General features: G+C 44.2%; 1 non-coding gene across 1 annotated transcript; it reads right to left on the bottom strand.

The window, feature by feature from the left end:
- Positions 1-8,384: 8,384 nt before the first annotated feature.
- Positions 8,385-8,458, bottom strand: Trnai-uau. The gene has a single exon. It is a non-coding gene; the product is annotated as a tRNA-Ile (tRNA).
- Positions 8,459-8,677: the final 219 nt, after the last annotated feature.

Raw genomic sequence — 8,677 nt, 5'->3', positions numbered from 1 at the left:
ACAGGTGGCCTTCTCGGATGAATCACCTTTTATGCTCTACCGGCCTGAAATGTCTGAAAGCAAACACCCTGCAACCATCGTCGAAAGGGTTCAGGTCTGAGGTGGCAGCTTTGTGATTCCGTCATTCTCGAGGCACAGTGGATCAACAAGGTGTATCAGCTATCCTTGGGTACCATGTCCACACCCATTTTCAGTTTGCGTTTTCGTCAGCACGATGGCACCTACCAAAGTAATGTGTCACACAGTACGCAGTGTACGTGCGTGGTTCGAAGAGCACTAGGAATAGTTCACCTTACTCCCCCGGCCACCAAACTCCAGGGATTTAAACACAATCGAGAATCTGTGGGACCACCTCGATGGGACCCGTTCGTGCCATGGATTCTTAGCCGAGATACTTATCGCAGCTGGCCACGGAACTGGATTCGGCATGGCTCCACATCCCTGTCGGTACGTTCCAGAACCCCACTGACTCCCTTCCTGCTCGTCTCGCTGCGGTTCGCATAGCAAAAAGGCTTTTGACGAGTGGACAATTTAATATGACTAGATAGTGTATTATTCGCTCTGCCGCACTGGATTGTACAGCTACGCCTCGAACCTTGAGTCAGAAATAGGCTTGTTTGCAAAAAGACATGTATCCACACGGGCAGCACGACGACTTCTGAGGCATCACGAGCTGTCAGTTCGGGATCATAGATGTGACTTTCCTTGACGCGTCAGAAGAGAGAGGATCAAGGACGGTGCGCTTAACAACACTGGACACAGAAATGCCACCACTTCGCCTTTTCAAACAAGTCACTTTTCTGTGTACAGCATCACGTGGGATGTATACCTGTGTAGGGACTCCGAGGAGAATGAACATCGACGAGTAGTGGTCGTCGTCATCGTAAGCCGTGAAAGTGTGGGGTGCCATGGGGTATATAAAACCATCACCTATTGTTCGCGTAGCCGACAATTTACACATCAGCCGCTACATTTCTGACGTGTTAAGCCCAGTGGATGTGTCGTATCTTCGAGATCTCCGTGAAGTCATCTTTTAACAAGATAATGCGAGCCCCCATGTCCTGACCTACCTCCATGCAGAGGGTGTTCTACATGTGCCTGGCTAATATGTTCTCCAGATCTACATCTACATATATTCTCCGCAAGCCACAATATGGTAGATGGCGGAGGATACACGGTACCATTGGTAATGATTATATGCCCTGTTATACTAGGAAATGGTGCGAGACAGAAAAGGCTACCTATGTGCTTCTGTACGAGCCCTAATTTCTCTTAACTTGTATTCGCGGTCCTTACACAACATGTAGGTTGGTGGCAGTAGAATCGTCATGCAGTCTGTCCCAAACATCAATTCGATAAAATTTCTCAATAGTGATTCGCGGAAAGAACGTCTTGTTCCCTCCAGGAATTTCCATTTGAGTTCACGAAGCATTCCCGTAATACTTGCCTGTTAAATGTAAATGCCGTGTGGCTAGGGCCTCCCTTCGGGTAGACCGTTAGCCTGGTGCAAGTCTTTCGAATTGCGTGTCGATGGCGATGAAATGATGATGATAAGGACAACACAACACCCAGTCCCTGAGCGGAGAAAATCTCCGACCCAGCCGGGAACCGAACTTGGGCCGTTAGGCATGACATGCCGTCGCGCTGACCACTCAGCTACCAGGGGCGGACGCTTGCCTGTTGATCGAACTTAATGTTAACAGATTTGGCAATATGCCTATGAACTGCTTCGATGCATTCTTTTAATTCCACCTAATAGGAATACGAAAGACTCAGTCAGTACTGAAGAATAGGTTGCACAAATATTTTGTGCGCTGTCTTCTTTATAGGTGAGGTACACTTTCCCACAGTTCTCCTAATAAACCGAAATCGATCTTTCGCCTTCCCTACAACCGACCTTACTTGCTCGTTCCATTTCATATAGCCTTGCGACATAACGCCTATACATTTAATCGAATTGACTGTGTCAAGCAGCACAGTACTAATACTACATTTGAACATTATGTGATTGTTTTTTTTCTATTCATTTGCAGTAACGTACTCTTTTCCACACTTGGAGCAAGCCGTCGTTCATCACACCAAATATTAATTGTGCTGAAGTAATCCAGTATCTTCCTCCAGTCACTCAATGACGGCACTTTCTGGTACACTACAGTGTCATCAGCAAACAGTCGCAGATTGATGCTTACCCTACCCTCCAAATTGTTTACGCATATAGAGAACAAGGTCGCACCTATCAAGATTCCTTGAGGGCTCCTGACGATACATTTATCTCCAGGTAATGCCGCCTTCCGGGACAAGATACTGGTTACTATTACTTACGAAGTCTTCTGACCACTTATAACACTGAGAACTTACTAGGTATGATCGAAACTTCGCTAATAGTTTGCAGTGTGGTACTGTTTCTTGAAATAAGCTTTTCTGTCTCAAGGAATTTTGCTATAAACCAACTAAGAATATAGTCAATAATTCTGCACCAATTGAAAATACCTACTAAGTTGCTGAGAGATTGACATGCCAATACTGGCGGCTAGCCTTTAAGATTGATGAATTGTGGCAGAAAGTAGAAGAACAATGGAATGAAATACTCGTAGTTGCATTTGTCTTCCTAGCTCAGTTAGAGTCACTGCTGATGCGAGGGGTGGTAGCTCTGTGTACTACATTTCGCACCCTGTATTCCCACAAATCAAGTACTAATTTAATTACGTGTTCTCTCTACTATACTGTATAGTCGGTGACATAATTCGCGAGACCTCACACCTTATCGTTATGCTGAAATGCAAACTTTTGCTGTCCTTTACACATCATAATAGGCACGGACACAAACACTTCAAACTGATATGTATCCCTATTGTACCTCACAGGAAACTAAAAGTGAGATGTCAACAGCAGCGACATTAAGAGGTGACATAAAACGATTTCAAGCAAAATCAGTTTAACAAGGAAGGAGAATAGTCATCCACGAACATCAAAGCTAATAATAACAACATTCTTCGTGATGTACACATTTTTGTAAGACATGATGTGTAATTCGTAAAAGGATGTAGTAACTGCTCTGGAATTTTATTTTTCCCCTTGACGTTTTAATCTCTTCACATCTGACACATGGTTCAAATGGCTCTGAGCACTATGGGACTTAACTTCTGAGGTCATCAATCCCCTAGAACTTAGAACTACTTAAACCTAACTAACCGAAGGACATCACACATATCCATGCCCGAGGCAGGATTCGAACCTGCGACCGTAGCGGTCGCGCGGTTCCAGACTGTAGCGCCTAGAACCGCTCGGCCACACCGGCCGGCTTCTGACACATGTTTTTCTACATACCTGTCATCATAGTGCCATGAACGGAGACACCAATAAGATTTCAGGTTCCACAGTACGAATATTTCAGTCAGAGATTTCTGATGGACGTTCGTTGAGTCAGTAAGGAACCAATAATAACAACTTCAGAGAAAGAGGAGACAAAACCCATAAATAAACTTATTTATCGGTATTAACATGGTCTTATGTCTATATGCGAACCACGTTAGGGGTTAATGTAGTCCTCACAGTTTCAATAAGATTATGACAATTTTTTCATGCTGTTTCTGATTGTCAAACGTTTAAATAAAACGAAAACCACTAATCACCTGGTCTAGTACTAACAGTGCTTCTCGGCTGGCGGTTCAGACAAGAGGCATCCTGTGTTGCGCCATCTGTTACGAAATGCTGGAGATCACTGAGACCTACCATTTTGGGAACGGACGAGTGTCAGTTTCCACAGACCGGCTCTATGAGGCACTAGGAGGACGACTACTGTTTGGTGTGGCGAGTCACTTGTGGTTTTCCTGAAAGTGAATATTTGTCAACAGTTGTGGTATGCATATCATCTGAAGTATTACTTAAATATAAGACAAATACAAACTAGTTGTGATGTCACTGCTGAAAATTTCCTTTATACACACATCTTTAATACAATAACCTATCTGGCATCGTGAGTCGATGAGGAAACAACTGTTCTAAAGACATTCAAACAAATATAAGACTTTGAGTTGCAAGTTACTGCGGATATTAGCTTTATTAACAGCGTGTCTCGAGAGCGCAGGTAATAGAGAAACGAATTAAGTAGTTTTCGAAGAGACAGGGACAAACTTAAGGCTACGTGTTGTTTTCAAATTCCAGATATTAATATCCACAAATGAAAATGTTGAAAGTGTACTTTGCACCTTTACTGATGCAACAGTAAACATGGTCAGACCTAATACTAACACATTTGATTATTTGGAATGAGAACTCTAAGCACCGAGTTTCGCAAAAACGAAAATCTTACGATGACATTAGTCATCAAACACAAACTTCGGTGGTTTATGTACAGTGCTTATCACGTTTGTCTTGTATTTCTATAGACTGCTCACAGTCTTTTTACTACTAAAAACAAAAAAAAGTATATGTGATTTTAGTAATGCTGAAGGACAGCAAACACTATGAAGAAATTATTGTTGTCATTCATGATCTTATTCTGTAACCATGAAAAAAATCTTCATAGTAAAAAAAGACACGGAAAATTGTTTAGCACCGAACAAATTTCTCGATGTCATCTGTGCACAAACTGATAATGACATTTTTATTCCGTATTTTTAGATAAAGGCACAACAACTACATTTTGTCTGTAACTGTTGTGCACCAAGCAAGAGGCACACAGCAGATGATGCGAGAGGCCTCCATCACACAGGCGCAACCATTCGCCTGGCGTCTCTCAGTTCCGAATAGCAGTCTTCTGCAGATGGCGCTCACAAACCCGGAGCGCTTCCTGCTTTCTCGCCACTTCGTCCAGCACGTCGTATACGTCGGCAAATATCATGGACAGCCGCCAAAGCGGGCGCTGTCAACTGCGGACTACATTGCTTCCGCCTTGGGCTGGCGGACATGGAAATCGTTCCACTGACAGGCACCGAAACACATTGCGCCACGGAAACATAGTGTCACGATCTAGCCGCTGCACATTTCAATGCCTGCAGCTAGCTCAGCGCAGTTCTCTGAAGACTAAGCAGTAGCTGTTTACGGCGCACTAGGTTCATTAACATAGTGTCTGCACATCACTTTCAGTTATAGTGACAATATGGTAGACTGCCAAGAGAGAGCAAAGTTACTTAAACATCAGGGGACCCGTGAGAAACTTTCGCAATTGTATAGGTTCAAATAATGACAATATTAGGAATGAGGGTAATCATTGGCACAAGCGTAGTTGTGGGGATGAAGAGAAAACGTGATTAAGAAAATGAGCCGAACGACGTGAAATAACAATCATGAATTTATGATACATCTTTGTATTTACATTTACATGCACATAATTTTGAACAATATTTTTTACAGAGCTTTGCAATGCCTTGGTGTAAACGATGTTTGACGTAAGAATACACGGAGGTGACAAAAATCGTGGGATTGCGATATGCAGATATACAGATGGCAGTAGTCTCACGTAATAAGTTATAAAGGGGCAGCGCATTGACAGAGCTGTTATTTGTGCTCAGGTGTTTCATATGAAAAGGTTTTCGATGTGATTTGGCCGCACGACCGGAATTAGCAGACCTTGAATGCGGATGGTAATCGGAGCTAGCCGCATGGGGCATTCCATTTCGGGGATTGTTACGGAATGCAATATTCCGAGATCCACAGTGTCGAAAGTGTGCGGTGAGTACCAAATTTCAGGCATTACCTCCCATCAAGGACAACACAGTGCCCGACGGCCCTCGCTTAACAACTGAGAGATACGGCGTTTGCTTAGAGTTGTTAGTGCTAACAGGCAAGCCACACTGCGCGAAATAACCGCAGAAATCAATGTTGGACGTACGACGAACATATCCGTTAGGACAGTGCGGCGAAATGCGGCGTTGTTGGGCTATGGCAGCAGACGACCGATCGCGAGTGGTTCAAAATGTTTCAAATGGCTCTAAGCACTATGGGACTTGACATCTGAGGTCATCAGTTCGCTAGACTTACAACTATTTAAACCTAACTAACCTAAGGACATCACACACATCCATGCCCGAGGCGCGATTCGAACCTGCGACCGTAGCAGCAGGGCGTTTCCGGACTGAAGCACCTAGAACCGTTCGGGCACAAAAAATGGTTCAAATGGCTCTGAGCACTATGGGACTTAACATCTGAAGTCATCAGTCCCCTAGAGTTAGAACTACTTAAACCTAACTAACCTAAGGACGTAACACACATCCATGCCCGAGGCAGGATTCGAACCTGTGACCGTAGCGTTTCGAGACGAAAGCGCCTAGAACCGCTCGGCCACACCGGCCGGCGTTCGGCCACAGCGGCCGGCACCGACGTGAGTGCCTTTTGTAAAAGCACATCACCTGCAGCGCCTCTCCTGATCTCGTAATCGTATCGGTTGGCTCCTAGGCGACTGAAAAACCGTGGCCTAGTCATATAAATCCCAATTTCTGTTGATAAAAGCTGATGGTCGGGTTCGGGTGTGGTGCAGACCCCACGAAGCCATGGACCCAAGTTGTCAACAAGGCATTGTGCAAAATGGTGGTGGCTCCATCACAATGTCGACTGTGTTTACTTGGCGTGGACTCGGTCGTATGGTCCAACTGAACCAGCTGAGACGACCAGCAGCTATTCATGGTATGCATGTTCAATAAATTATTGTTCGAAAGTTACTGGTTGCGGATGTTATTTATAATTTTTGATACACTGTCGCGGTACCTAAAGATGTCATAATGGCCAAAAATAATAATATGCAATTAACTTTCTACGTGCTGTTGCCGCGCCTGTCGGGGTTAGGTGGAATCGGTTCGCAATCATTGGGAACGACACGAAACCTTCCCAATTCTATGGACAAGTTCTGATCACATGTATAGCGCATAAGACTCAATTCTGGCACGGATACCATTATAAAAGGAAAACATCCGTAAGCACGACACGATCAGAAAATATCCGTAAGAGCCTCCATGTGAAAAATCCGTCAGTCACCAAATATTTTTTCACGGTTTGCTCCTGATTCTGAACTTTTGGATCTGACCAGAAACCCATTAACGTACCGTGGATTAACTCAATGTTTACTTACAAACTTTAAGAGCGACGCAAGTGTCGTACCGTTTGGTTACAGAAAGAAGGCACGGAACGAGACGTGCGAAAATAATTTGCAGGGCGCCTACGGGGCGAAGGGTGGTGAGAGGGGGAATGGTTAGGAAAATTTCAAAACCTGTATTACTCATCCACGGATGGCTGTGCGCGTGCTACCGACCAGAGACTACGATTTTACACACAAAAGTAAAAAGGGTTCGCTAAAAGCACATTATTTCTATCAAAAATTGTGAAATTAAGGTAAGGCTGCAGTAATGCAGTTCAAGTGCAAGGAGTTGAAGAAAATGGCATTTGAGATATTTATTAATTATGAATTACCATGAAGCATTATGTTGAAAGAAACTTGCAGTCCATGGTTGCGGTCTTGGCCTGCAAGTTTTTTACAACGTATCAAATAAGTTACTGTGTTGGACGCACCAAACTTTACCATGGATAAAGTGTTGTATTTATAAATACAGTTATATTCATTATTAAATGTATTAATCACTCTCACCACTGCATATTGTTATGATTGCAGCAATGTGACAATTATCTGACCATTCTGTTTCTCTAGAACGCAGCATTATGCCATCCGAATAATTATTTTTCTCGCTCCACTGCGAATAACACTTTCCCTAGAATTCCTTACACTTCTCGGTGGCGTAAGGGATGACATAAATGGGTCAGCAATGGCTTTATCATAACTCATTATTTTGAAATACCTTTGCCCAGTTCCCAAACAGCCGCTACTGTTAAACAGCTAAGGTTAGCAGCAATGGAAGAGAGAAGACAGTCAGCATGAAACGTTCCGAATACTGTCGACACTACAAGGAGAATAAGCCATCTAATTTCCTTAACCAGACTGAAATATTCGACAAAACGTAAGGTCTCGTTCCGTATTATACCTGTCGTGAAATGGATAAAATTGAGTAGCTATATGTTCTCTTATATTTGGCCATATGCCGGCCGGTGTGGCCGTGCGGTTAAAGGCGCTTCAGTCTGGAACCGCGTCACCGCTACGGTCGCAGGTTCGAATCCTGCCACGGGCATGGATGTGTGTGATGTCCTTAGGTTAGTTAGGTTTAATTAGTTCTAAGTTCTAGGCGACTGATGACCTCAGAAGTTGAGTCGCATAGTGCTCAGAGCCATTTGAACCATTTGGCCATATGTTTTCCTAAAACATTACAGGGCGCACCCGTTTATGTCAGAGGGCGCACCAGTGCGTCCTGGCGCATACTTAAAGAACCACTGACTAACTGAAAACGTCAGCTGCCGACAGGTGTTGTTGATATACATCGATGTGGACAGCTGAAAATGTGTGCCCCGACCGGGACTCGAACCCAGGACCTTTTGCTTATATGGCAGACGCTCTCTCCATCTGAGCCACCGAGGACACAGATGAATAGCGCCACTGCAGGGACTTATCCCTTGCACGCTTCCCGTGAGACTCACATTCCCAACTGTCCACAATTCTACATATGTATTGTACCTTATAGACATTTGCCCACCCACTCATTACTCGCGCACGCTTTGGCGATTTCGGTAAGAGTTTGGGCAACCTGTGCGCATTCGCACACACGAAGGTCAATGGATGGGTAGCCTTTAACTATGT

The sequence above is a fragment of the Schistocerca americana genome, chromosome X (genome assembly GCF_021461395.2).
Source record: "Schistocerca americana isolate TAMUIC-IGC-003095 chromosome X, iqSchAmer2.1, whole genome shotgun sequence".
NCBI lineage: Eukaryota > Metazoa > Arthropoda > Insecta > Orthoptera > Acrididae > Schistocerca > Schistocerca americana.
Note: the sequence above shows the minus strand (reverse complement) of the source record. Positions and strands in the feature narration are given on the sequence as shown.